Source organism: Octodon degus, unplaced genomic scaffold (genome assembly GCF_000260255.1).
Source record: "Octodon degus isolate 3935 unplaced genomic scaffold, OctDeg1.0 scaffold00076, whole genome shotgun sequence".
In the NCBI taxonomy this organism is placed as follows: domain Eukaryota; kingdom Metazoa; phylum Chordata; class Mammalia; order Rodentia; family Octodontidae; genus Octodon; species Octodon degus.
The window spans coordinates 11,412,257-11,426,276 of NW_004524652.1; the positions used below are offsets into that span (position 1 = coordinate 11,412,257).

A 14,020-nucleotide genomic window follows, 5' to 3' on the forward strand; every position below is an offset into this window, starting at 1 on the left:
TTGAGGTTCTAGCTAAGAAATTTCAAAGATGCCTTAAAGAAGCCATTTCAATACATACAGGATCTGTGAGATGACAATAACTTCAAGGAAAAGGTGCCAGGAACTTCATTCTAGCCAGGTTTTGGGGTGCATGTGGTATTGCAGTGACTCAATTTATAATATGTCCTGTGAAAGAACCATTGGTCAAGAAACTCACGATCAACAGGAAGGAAAATATTTTACAATAGTTGAGAAACATCATAGAAACTGTAAACGCTCTATGGCCTTCCCTGTTCTCTTCCCTCATCTGTTATAGAGCTTTGCACCCCAGTGGTGGCAATAGTCAATAGCAAGGATGTGTTGCCCATGGGAAAGGAGACTTGAGTTTGAGCTGGGGTCAGTGGGATCCCAGCAGGAATGGGAACATTGTCAGGAGCAGGCCTTGCCCTGTGTGTGTAGGATATGATACTCTGAGTATGCTGGGAATTGTGATGATATTTCTTGCACCTTGATTGGTTTCACTCATCTATATCCCACACAGATGATCCTTCTGTGCAGGGCAAACCTGGGCAGATCATGAGCCTGCCTCTAACGTGCAGTGCAAAACAATTGTGCAGCCATAGGTGCCCATGCCACTGTGCTGTCCACTGCCAAGGAAAAGGCAAGAGCTATGTATGAGACATATGTGTTGAGTCATCCAGTACCTACTCTGATGGGGAGAGAGGTAACACACTAATAGGAGGTGAAGTTTATCAAACAAGGGGTGGTGGACAATCTCTTTCATTTACTCTTATCAAAACTTTAGAACAACAATTACCAACCAGTAGGTGAAAACCAAGTTCATTCTCAGAGGCACCTTCCCAAGGACATAGCACAGTGTCTGAATGGACAGATGTACTGCAGATTCTCCAGGCATTTAATCACATATGTCCTTGTCTCCTGGGTATGTCAATTTCTTGGGATCCAGGTAATCCTTCCTGTAATTAAACATCAACATCATGTTAGACCTTCTTACTGTCACTCTGGGACAAAATCAGGAATCAAAGAATATTTTGAGCAAGTTTTTAATGGATGCACAGAGGAGTAGTGTGAGAACACTCCATAAGCTGAAGTATTCTAGCCACTCCATAGGGATTCCCTTCTCACACTTCTTTGCATTCCTGAAAACTGGGATAGAGAGCTGGCCAAATAGCTCAGCAGATTAAAGTGCCTTCAAGCGGGAACAGGGACTGGGGATTTTATCCCCGGGCTTGTTGTGCCGGCCCCATCCCCAGGACATGCTGAAACGGCAATTGAGACTGGGCATGGTGGCAAGCGCCTGTAATCCCAGCACTTAGGAGGCTGTAAGTGGCAGATCACTATGAGGCTGATCTAGTAGTGAGACCCTGACCACACTGTAGACCCTTCCCTATAGTACAGAAGAAAAAAAAAAGAAAGAAAGAAATGGGGATAGAATGTTCTGCAAATATGCTTGGATCTCTGGTAAGAGCTATTGTGCAAAGTGTATCATCCTCTACTCTGGCACTGTGGTCATGACAGAGGGTACAGCAGTGCTGAGGCATAACAGGAATGGAAAGAAGGTGCAGGATTTCTCTAATTGGCCTGATGAATCATTTGATGAAATGGACAGTACACGTGCTGATGGCCAGTATATACAACAGAACATAAGGGCAGATTGCTCCAATAGCGACAGAATCCTCAAACCGCCTGAAGGCCAGGATGAAGGTGTGTGGAAGTATGAGCACCTCAGGCAGTTTTGCCTTGTGCTAAATGGACTTGCTGTTAAACTTCAGAATGAATGCCATCCATATACCTGTACACAAATGACAGCAACTAACAATGGGTGTTTCTTTGTGCCGCTCATAAAACTCAAGAGACTGCCCTGCCATCAAGTATACCAGACTACATTATTGGTGGCACTACCTGCCACCAATAGCAACAAATATTTCCCAGGAGGGTTAGCATAAAAGAATCATCTGTAGGGGCTAGGGAAATGGCTCAGTGTAATAAGCACTTCCTTGGCAAGTGAAAAGGCCTGAGTTCAATTCAAAAAAAATCATCTGTAACATATCTAGGATTTGTGTGCCATAGGATTTACAGAATATTTTCACATGCTTATTTTCATCACCGGCAGATACTTGATGAATATGAAAATAAAACATTTCTATGTCATTGGTTTACTAAATGTTTCTTTTTCCCAATAATTTGAGAGACAAATAGCAATGAGACAGTTTCAAATTAAATTGGTAGGACAGTTTCAACAATTATCACATTGCATAATCTCTTCCTAGTGGTTATTAGCTGTACAAGATGCACACATGATATCCTATTTATAAACACCACTAGAGAGTATGTGGGAGAGCTTCCTGCTACCCTGCGCCGGTGGGACCTACTACTGGTAACAGCCCAGGCGCAGCGTGGGTGAGACCCTCTTCCACCCCCTTGAGATGCCCCCCACGACTCCGCAGCACCTCCCCCACACCACCCACCAAGTAGGAATTTCTGCCATGTTCCGGGAACCCCCAGACCCAGTCCTAGAGCAGGCCTGATCTGCACCTGAACTTTAGTACGTGCTAAGGTTAGAACTACAACGAAGATCTGCAACAAAGGTCAGAAGGCAGTGCTACACAAAATGACGAGAAGAAACAAAATGCAACCTCAGAACCGGACCCCACCCATTACAAGTGCAGAGGACACTAACACAGAACAAATAGGGAATCACACAGCTGAAAGCAATGAATCAATGGCTTCTGAAATTAAAAAAAAAAAACCAGCTGCAGAAAGGTATAGAGGAACTCAGATTGGAAATAAAAAACCCTGAATTAATAACATCTGCAGTAAAGAATCAAATGCAGACACATATGGAGGAAATCCAATGCCCACTCAGAACAAGTGAGGAGGACATTAGCTCGGCTCAAATGCATGAATTAATAGTGTCAATAGTAAATAAGCAACAGTAGAAAGTTATAGAGGAACTCAGACTGCAATTCTTTTCTGAAATAAATACAGAATTCTCAGAGCTCATAGCATCTGACATAAGAAGCAACTACAGACACATAGGGAGGAAACCCAACCTGAAAAAAACACTGCAGTAAAAGAATTGATAAGTGCTTCTAAAGAAGACATCGATAAAAAAAATAGAGATTAGAAAAATGACAGATTCCTTGAATGAGCAATGCAGGAAAGAAATAGCATGAAGCAGAATCAGAGATATAGAGGAAATTAAAATCTCAATCACAAGCTTGCAAAACCGATTAAGTGAAAGTGAAGACAGAGTTTCAGATCTTGAAGATGCTGGTGCAGCTAGTGAAAAGGTAAGTAAGGATCTCTTATAAAAAAGAATATAGGAAAGAATAATCCATCACCTGCAAGATGATGCAAAGATGAACATTGTGAGACTAATAGGTATCAATGAGAAAGAAGGAGTCAATACAAATGACACTAAAAAAATATGGGAAGAAGTAATAGCAGAAAACTTCCCAAATATGAGAAAACAATCTGACATTCAGGTAACCGAAACATACAGAATGCCAAGTAACTGCAACCCAATGAAAAACACACTGAGACATATAATAGTCAAGATCCCAGAAATTCAGCACAAGAATAATATACTGAAAGCCGCTAGAGAAAAGAAGCAGATCACATTCAGAGGAAAAGGCAAGACGAGCATGGAGCAGAGTACTTCAAGTCCTCTATGAAAACAAATTCCAGCCCAGACTACTATACCCTGCAAAACTCTCTTTCATGTTTGATGGAGAAGTGAAATACTTCCATGACAAAGAACAGCTAAAAAATTTCATGATGACAGCCAACTCTACACAGGATACTGAAAGATGTTCTAGAGAGGGACGGAAATGATCAGAGCTCCATGAATGAGATCAGAAGCAACCAACTAAATAGGGCAAGCAAATTAACACAGGAGAAAAAGGAGTAAATGACAACGGGTAAATAACATGTCAACCATAACTCAATACATCTCAATTCTAACCATCAATGTAAATGGACTCAATTCAACAATTAAGAGAAATAGACTGGCACAGTGCATTAGGAAACAAATTCCAACAATATGTCATATAAAAGAAACACATTTAACTCATAAAGACATTCATAGGCTGAAAGTCAAAGGGTGGAACAATACTCCATGCCCCAGCAACTCAGAAAAAAGCAGGGGTAGCAATCTTATTCTCAGACAGTCTCAACTTCAAACCAACAATGATCAAGCGAAATAAAGAAGGCCACTATATACTGGTTAGGGGAAAAATTCAAGAGGAAGAGGTAACACTCATAAATATGTATGCACCAAACACAAGAGCACCCAACTATATAAAGCAAATCTTAATGGACATGGAAAATCTAATATACAATACCACAATTTTAACAGGAGACCTTAACAACCACTTATCTCCAAAAGATAGGTCAACCAGACAAAAACTTAGCAAAGAAATAACAGAACTGAACCAGAACTTGAAACAAATGGACTTGGTGGACATATACCGACTGTTCCACCCAAACACAGCTGAATACACATTTTTCTCAGCTACACATGGGTCATGTTCTAAAATAGACCACATACTGGACCATAGGTCATGCTTAAGTATATGCAAGAAAACAGAAATTATCCCATGCATATTATCTGACCACAGTGCAATGAAACTGGAAATAAATGACAAAAGAAACCAGAAAAAAACCTTAAATACATGGAAGTTAAATGACACCCTACTCAGTAACCAATGGGTCACAGATGAAATTAAACAAGAAAAATTTTGTAGCACGATTTCTCCCAATTTGGGACATGATTTTTATTAAATTCCTGAGTCATAGCTGGGCAGGTATTAGAATGTAGATCTGGTAATGAGCTGGAATCCCAGGAATATTTTACCTGAATCTAAAACATACTGAGGTTACAGCATGGACATCCCATGTCTGCAAATAATGAGATGTGTGACTTCTCACTCTGAAGATTTTTTTAATAACTGGAAGGAGTTAGCAAGGGAGAGGGAGAACCTACAGGTGGCCCACGTAGAATGTACCTTAAGATAAAAGGGTAACACCATGAGTCTCTACAAAACTCAAGCTATGGATGTCATCCCCCACAGGTAGGATTATAGTGCCTGTCAATGAAATGCAGTTCTGTGACCTACAAGTCACCCTGTCAATTCAAATTAGTGTGTGACATTTTCACTCTGGGCCCTTAATAACAAACTGATGGTTATTTTTCTTTGAGACTATTAGGAAGAATTTTAGCATATTTATAGAAACTATGACTTTTATACTGCATACAGTTCCCCAAGAAATGAATTCTGGAGCTATACACTTATGGGGCTATCATGGTGAGTTCATGTGGGAAGCATACTGGGCATCAAATGGAAGAAACATGGAAACACCTGCGCCTTTGTCTGAAGTTCGTTATGCTGCTTTGTATGAGTTCTCACTTTTCCAGGACTTGTGGCTCCATGGGGAGCCCTATACCCACAGGAAGAGCTAGAGTAGCCAGAAATTTTCTATGTTGTTCCAATTTTTTTGCTCCGTTTGCTCCATTGGAAGCCGGAGGCATACTGAATGAGATTTCCTTGGCTAATAAAAGCTGTACCCATCTCTCTCCCTAAGGAGATCCAAATGTAGAACTCCTTTGGAATTGAATTGAGGCAACTAAGTTGGAAATTCCTAAGGAAAGAAATGCATTTGAAAACTGAGGCATGAAGAGAGCTGATTCTGCTCCTTCTTATTTTTCTTAGATTATACTTATTTCATGATGAAGTCTGTTATAAATCTAAACCTACAGGGTTACAGCCAGGCAGGGAGGGCATAACACCCAGTTCTAATCATATGTCATAATTTACAAGAATATAACAGTCTCCTAAGTCATATACAAAGACTGCAGGGAGTGTGTCCACACAATAAAGATGTAAGGATCAAACTGATGCTCTGGATTACAGATCAGTGTCCTGCATGAGTCCAGCTAAAGACCCGTTTCCCATAACCCTGCCTCATACAAATCTGCTCCACGGATCTAAGGGACAGCCCTAAAGGTCAGTGGTAGAGATAGAAAATCTGTGCTAGCAGTATCACGGTCTGTGCTAGCAGGCTTAGGGATCTGCAGTGGATCCAGGTAGCGATGCTCACAATAAGGAATAGAGATCTCCCTAGAAGTACCACAGCCATCCTCAATGGCAGAAAGGTCCAGAGCTCCTCTTAAGATGTGAAACCCAGAGTGCATATCCAGAAATCCAGAATGACAAGGTCTCCAGAAAAACCAGCACCTCCTTCACAGGTGCACCTCTCCAGTCTCTTTATTTTATTGATGTGCATCATCTTCTTGACCTTCCACACCCAGCAGCACTGCAATTCAGCTTAGTTGGGTGTGCCTTATTCATCCTAGTTGTAAATGCAGTACAAGGATCATCTGGGTTTTTCCAGGATGTACAGGACCTTATACTGTGTTGCAGACTCACTTCACGCACAGTAGGTGAAGGCTGCAGGAACACAAGTTTAGCTAGACCTACGTGCACCTGGAGTCTTCACATGGTCTTGAAATATCATCTTTCTTGCCTTTTATAGGAGTGAGGCTTGCGTTGGGTGTTTTACATTGCACGCTTTTTGGAGATGACCATTTAAGGAAGCTGTAAGAGTCTGGAATGACTAGAGTCAGAATTTACTGAAAACTTGGGTCCTGTACCACTGAGTCCTGAATGATTTTAGTATCCTCTATGAGGTTGTGTCTCGTCTCCTGTCCATGATCTTTGGCTTTCTGTGATAGATACCTGAATACAAATTAATCCCTCTTCTCTTCTCCCTTTGACTCAGAGTATGTCAGACAATGGGGAGAGAAATTCCCAAGTTTTATGTCTGAAGGTTTTAAATTCACCTATACTTGGGAAAGGTCAAAGGATTCTCTTGGTGAAAGGTGAGCAGTGGGTCTCCTTCTCACATGTGTATAGCCCAGAAACTGGAGATAACAAATGGGTCTGGTAAAGAATATTTGAACTTGGAGAATGAAAATGATTTCAAGGAATCAAGATTACACTAGGCTGTTACTTGTCAAGCCATTGATATAGCTGAAGGTCTTCTTGCCCAGGATCAGGGAGTGGGGGGAATTCTTTTCAAAGGTGGTTTTTGAGTTATGCTGCTGTAGTTCCTATAAAACACTTGGCTAGAAAGAAGCCTTGCTAGGAAATGAGATAACAACAGAGTGAGAGGCAGGTTAAATTTATAATCTCAGCATTTGCAGGCACAGCAGGAGCCAAGATGACCTACCTTGCCTACATCATCTGATAAAGTTTGAGGGGGTGGTCTGCAGGATATGGCCAGAGTGAAGCCTGCACTGCGGGGCAGGGCTGCACTGCCCTTGCCAAATGAAACCCAGGCTGTACTAGTCGGACTCTGCACGAGTGCCCTTGTCAGCTGCTGAGAGTCCGTGTACTGAGTCTGGTTGGTCATCTGAGCAGTTAGTCTGGATTCATCACTCTTGCATAGATCAGAGTATCTAAGTAGATCAGAATTCATGAGAGAATCACAGTGAACAGCTGGGCCTGTGATAAGGTTAGACAGGGCAGAGACTTGAGTTGGACAGTAAAACGGATACAGGCCATTGTGGTGAAGGCTGAGATCACAGTCTCAGATGCTGTATCCTAACCAGTAGGAAGATTAAAGCTTCGATGCACTGTTGGGCTAATCTGTGTGATGAGCACTTTTGCAGATCTCAGGAGGTGTAGAATGAAGAGCATCTTAGGAGGATCATAGTTCCGCATTAGGAATCTCTGACTGAGGTCTAGGAGGGAGAAGCTGAAGTTACAGAACTGGAACCAGTTACTCAGGGCAGGCAGCATGGAACTATTCTTGGAATTATTAATCCAATTGGTTTCTTCTCCATATGATGGCATTTCACTGAGAAAATTCTTGGAATGCACTGTCATTCTCCCTGGAGAGATGTCAACTGTAGCCTGGCCACTTGTGATCCCACAAATGGACCCAGACATCCTCAACTTCTGTCTGTTCTTCAGCTATGTGTGGCTGTGATGAACGCTTGAGAAATCCTGACTGTAAGGGTGCAAAGCATGCTAGATATACCTATTATCAGTCTTGGAGAAAATAACTAAAGAACATGGCAGGTAAATTTTGAATGGACAGAGTACAGATCAGTGTGAGTGAATAAGACGAGATGTTTTTAGCCACTCCACAGGGGTTCCAATTTCAACATTGTTGACTTTTTTCAACTGTCACTAGAAATTTCCCCAGTTAGCCATTGATATCTCCTATGGGCTGCTCTATAAGTTAGATGGAAATAAAATCCTGTAGCTGAAGTTCCCCACAAAACATTCTGTAAGACATTCATCTTCATGCAAGGCACTGGTTTCTTTTTGTTCCTTCTCCAAGTTCATAGTCTCCAAAACGTCTGGATTCATGTCTGAAGCCATTTCAATGCCAGTACCTTCTAATACTGTGAGGGTCTCTTTCTGGGGTCAAACCAGTGTTCTTTCTGGCTCGGGAGGGTCTAGGGTGACACTGCAGCAAATGTATTTATTGATTGAGGACACCACGGATGTATTATAGACTTGAGGCTTCCAGACACGAAGATGCTTTTATGGTAAAGTGCTTAATATTACTAACTCTTCACATACCTCACCTGCTCATATACTTTTTCTAGACTTTGAGCCACAGTTTATGGGAATTGCTCTGGAGCAAGTGTAGATACATTTTAGCCTTTAAAGGAACTATCCCAATTAAATTAAAGAACCAGATGAGGGGAGGCAAATCAAGTTGAAGCAAGCAAGAGGTCACTGGGGTCATTGTCTCAGCTCTTCTGGACAGGATTCAGATATGTTTTGATCTTGTTTTTCCAGTATTTATGAAGCCCTCTGAGAAAGAAAAGCTTACTTTATGCCAGTCTTTCTAAAACATGTCTGATGAATGACATCACTTGAGTGACTTCTACAAACTCTAAAATATCATTCTATGAAATTGAAGAGACCATCTTAGAAGACATCCCCTATTGTACCGGGTGCAGTTGAATGGCATACGGTCCAGTATGGCGGCCTTCCTGAGCCAGTCTGGGTGATTCTCCAGCTTGTGTCTGCAATTAGTAATGTTTTTACCTGAGTCTTAGTGTGGCTTAATGATCTTGGCTTCATTTATAACTTTAGCTGAGTGGAGTCGGTAATTGATAGTGATAGGGACTCTCAGAGGCAAATTTGAACTGTGAATGGAAGATTCCATGTCAGGATTCTAGTCCATGTCTGAAACCAGTGAGTTAAGGTTTCTCAAACTTTACATATGGGTCCTGAGTGTGGGATATTTGCTGAACAGAACCATGATGTGTGTGGTTCTGACACTTGTGGGCTCAAGTTGTACAATCTCTATTTGTGTGGTGTTTCCACAAGATAGTGATTTGACACAACTTTAATTCTCCATGGAGCTGTAAGATGAATGGCATTGGTACTCCTAGTGCCCAAATGGAACTGCAGGTCTTTCTCTGTGAAGGTGTATTTCAGTGGGATTAATTCAAGACAAATGTATCTAACAAATGCCTTTCACTAATGCTTCAGAAGCATGTGACTCTGAATCTGTCGCAATATGAACACAAAATATTGAGTTGAATGAGTTCTTAGTGGATGGAAATGGCAGGTTAGTTTGTGACCAGCTAAGATAGCTATCTGAGGACAAAGGGCTACAGATCACTTTCTTAAATAGGAGCTAGAAGTCTTCAACACTTTGTTTCAGAGCTGTAACCCAGGCTGCTGTTGCTTACTATACAATGTCTTTGTCAGAATTTCCAAGCATTAGTTTTCCAGGAATTCCAGTTAGATCTGGCTAATAAACCTTTCTTTGCTTAATTTTGGGCTTTAGATATTTTGCCCCAACAAGCAAAAAGTACCTGAGACAGCCAGTTCAAGATTTGAGGGTTCAATAAACTGTTAGAGTCCTAGGACGCCCATGACAGCTATAGAAATTTGATAGTTGGATATCATTAAGGCAGGAAGTCTTGAGTAGTTGAATATGAATAGTGCTTGACCTCGTCCTACCTGAATCATCCTCTTCCATGATCGGGTCAGAAAAACGGGAATCTTGGAGACTCTAACACCCAACAGTTCATTCTCTCAAACACACTTATTTTATTAGGAACATGGAACAGAGCTACTACCCATGATGTGCTTGACTTTTGAGGAAATTATAATGCAAAATACCCAGTTTCCAAGATTCCAGTTTACTGTAAACACTATGTGAACGGAGTGACAACCTGAGTCCTAATTTGTCATTATTAACTTCAGAGAGCCGTGCATGAGAGGTGTTCTCTAAATGAGCAATTCTTGTACCTTGCTTAATTATAAGGCATTAGATTGAGAGACCTTGGTGGAAAGGCATTTGGGATCCCCATGATCCCCCTATAATCCAGAAGCTGCTCTGACTCTTCCAATAAATGCTCACCACTTCCTTTGGCAGGGGACTTCATTCTTTTTCGAACCACGGGCCCAGTACAAAGGGTAACACCGAGACCCCTGTGAATTCCAGTCACCCCTTGGAATGCTCCCGAACTCGTTTCAGAGCTCATCACTAGTATACTCTTGAGTATCTAACGAGCTTTTTCTGTAATAAATGTCATCAGAAATTATGAAGTTTGCCCATAAATGCCATTTTATTTCTTTGAGTGCATAGAAACCTTTTACTGGGCATTATGAGATGCCCTGTGACAAAGCTGTTCTTGAGGGTGAAGCTATGAGCTAAAGCTCAGTGTAGACACTGGGTCTTGTTGCCTAGATCCATCCATGCCTTCCGTGTGATGAGAGCTCTTGCCTCTCACCTCCTGAGATCTTTTGTGTCCCCTAGTAGGAATTTTCTGATAAAAGGCAGATTTCTGCATGTAGTACTTTTCTAATGCTGCCTTCCTGTGTGAACACGCAAATGATTGAGGAGCAGCATACATGGGCAACTCTGTGTGTAAATGCTTAGGATGGGAACTTGAACCCATGACCACTCTCCTGCCTCAGCCTCCAGTCTTCCTCTCATAAGAGGATGCCACAGTCCCGATGCAGGCCAGAACAGGAAAGCCTCAGTCCTGATGGACCCAACTGGGGTTCCCAGCTCTGTGATGTACTTGTTTCCATGGTGGCTCTGTGACTCCCGGTCATTCTTCTTCACCTACCAAGTAAGAGGCAGCTCTTCTAAGTGAACTATATGCGTGAATATGCATAATCCACATAGGATGCTTAGGAAGACAACTTATGGATAACCGGGTCTGATTTTTTTTTTTTTAGGGTTTAAACTTTCATGGCACCCACTGAAATTGCACAGGTCCTGCGGCTACCTGCTATGTCTAAATACATGAGTTTGACATGAAATAAATGAAGTTTGAACCCTGAAGAAGGGAGGTACCTGATAGTGTCTTTGATCTTACATGTACTTATGCCAGGGGTGGTCATGGATGGCAGTCATGGAGTGAACCAAAAACCACAGGGTAGTCCTTGTGTGGTAAGGAGGCTGAGCCAGAAAGGGAGCTGAACTTAAGCAGTAGCATTGCCTTGTTGCATAAGCACTTGAGTCCTTCACAGTACACTGAATCCCCTCTGAATCAAACCTTAGATTCCATGGCAAAGAATCATTTAGCAGGTGGGTAAACAAGGCTGAGTTCTGTGAGCTGCATGCCTCTCACTGTTGGCAGTTCTATGAGCTGCATGCCTCTGAGTGTTGGCAGTAAGCACCATCTTACCTTGGGATGGTGCTTACATTCTTGCTGTGAATTTCAAGTCACAGCAAAGAATCAAAATTTGCTTGCCAGGTATCTGAGCTTTCTTTTCTGTACTTCATGTCTGTGCCTTCTTGAAAGTATCCAGGTAGGAGGGACACTGAGGGAGCTGGTGCAGGTCAGTGACAAATGCAGCACCTAAAGTCCTGTAGTCTTAGGGTTTGGAGCTTTATTCTGTGCTAAAGTTTTGACTTTGCTTGTTTTTGTCTTAATTCAAGTTCACTGCCAACATGGCCCCAGCACCAGCCTCTATGCCAGTTTCTTGGATCAGTAGCCCACCAATGAGCAAACCACTCCTCTGTCAGGTGGTCTTGTGTATCCAATCAGCTGGGCTGTGGAGTTGAAGTCACATGGTACACAAACATGGCTCCTAGTTTTCAGCTGGGATCTGTGCTGTTTCAGTTCCCAGGGCCTGTTGGTTGTATGCAGGGTGACTGGTATTTAATATCTTGCAGAAAGGGGCTATGTAGAGTCTGAGAAGAACTGCTTAAGGCTGATTTGTCACTCTAGTGTCTAAAGTGTGTGGCTCAGGGACTGAGGGTCCAGTCTTGTAACAGGATATCTGCTGCCCCTGTTCCTTATTCAAGCTAATGGCTGGCTTAGACACATCCACTTTTAGGAACCCTGTGACTCAAGTCTCTCAGTGAGCCCCTAACAGATACTTTAGATGGACGCAGGACTGTAAGCTGGGCTCCCAGGGTATATGCTAAGTAGGTGAAGGCAAAATCTTTTCTTGTTCATGCTGTGCCTCGTCAAATGCATACCTGGTCAACAAAGGATCCTGCCATGAGCTCTGGACCTGGCTTTTCTCTGGCCTTTCTGGGTAAACATTCCCATGTGTTTGTTGGGAAAGGGTTGTTCTTGAGTGAGATGAAAGTGTGGGTTACACCCAGTTGACTGGAACTAGGGCTTCTTAGCTCACTTGCCTCCTGACCTGTTGGGTCTGTTCTTGCTAAAATGAAGTCTCAATTGAGAGCACATGTGTTTTACAGTTTTATCAGCGTTTTCCTTGCATCCTGAAGTCATGCTTTGGACTCGGCTCTGCCTGACATTAGCCTAAGCATTTATCCTTTTGAAACTGAAACTTAATTTCCCAGACAGCACCAGCAGGTGGCTTTAGCAGCTCAATAACCATCTGAGCTATGATGCATTAAAAATATAAGTCGCTACATTGCTACGTGATGATCCTTAACAAAGGCGCACCAACCCTCATATGCGAGTGTGTTCTTTGGGTTTAGGCTACTAAACTGCTGAATACACATTCTTACTTGTAAGTCCTGAACTGCTTCACATTTTATGGGATAGATTCCCAGGTGTGGAACTGCTGCATTGAAGAGCAGTCCATTAATTCCCACTAGATGCAGTCAGTTGAGAAGCAGTCATCCCTCAGTTGAGTGTTGACATGATTGGCTTGATCCAGCCCTCTAGCCTTGTGTCTGTAGCAAGTATAATTCATAATTCCATGATCACTGAGATCAGTAGTTTAGCTAGGATTGGAAAATCCTCACAGCCTAGTCCTGCCACTCATGGGAGATTTAACTTCTCTGCATTTGTTTAGTACAGGGGTTCCAGACAGTGTTAATGTGCATGCAGTGATCTATGCTATGAGGGAGTAACATTCATTAGGGCTTCTGAATTACACATCTAGTTCCGAATGGCATTTTCTCAAGAATGTACTTGAAAGACTTTTCATTGTCTGAGGCCACTGCAAGCGTAGGAGTCAGTGATTGTAAGAGCAAAAATAATGCAAAATTAAGGAATTTCCAAATTTACCTTGAATAATTTGCCCATAGAGCCAACTGTAAGACTTCATGGGAGATGGGACGAATTGGGCCGAGAGCCTGGAGCCCATGGAAGTCTTTTCTATGCTTCCATGTCATGAGGCCGAGTGACCTCCATTGGAGGACTAAAATGTGTGCAGCAGGAAATTCAAGGGTCTTGGTTGTAGAATCTGTGCCAAAGGCAGAGGAGCTTTCCAAGCCAGAAGCCAGTGTCAATATAATATAAGGCTGGACTTCCCCTGGAAAAAAAAAACCAGCCATCCTTGCTAAAAGGAATGATCAGAATTCAACTGAAGTTTCTCCGAGTAAAAGCAGCGAAAAGTCAATCTCTCCTGTTCTTTTTGGGGGTCCACTTGCAAAACAAATGCATCAAAAAAAAACATGCATCTGGGCATTCCTAGCTGACCCAGGGAAGCTGGGAACTTCCACTCAAGTTGACAACTGCCCAAGGAACTAGGACACTGACCTCACTTGGTGCCCTGATGTGCTTATGCATAGGTCCTGCAACACATGGCCTCTCCTT

At 42.4% G+C, this 14,020-nt stretch overlaps 1 pseudogene; it reads left to right on the forward strand.

Annotated features, from left to right (window-relative positions):
* The first annotated feature begins 1,511 nt into the window (after positions 1–1,511).
* The window catches only part of LOC101591403, a 57,488-nt pseudogene continuing 44,979 nt past the window's right edge, over positions 1,512–14,020 (forward strand).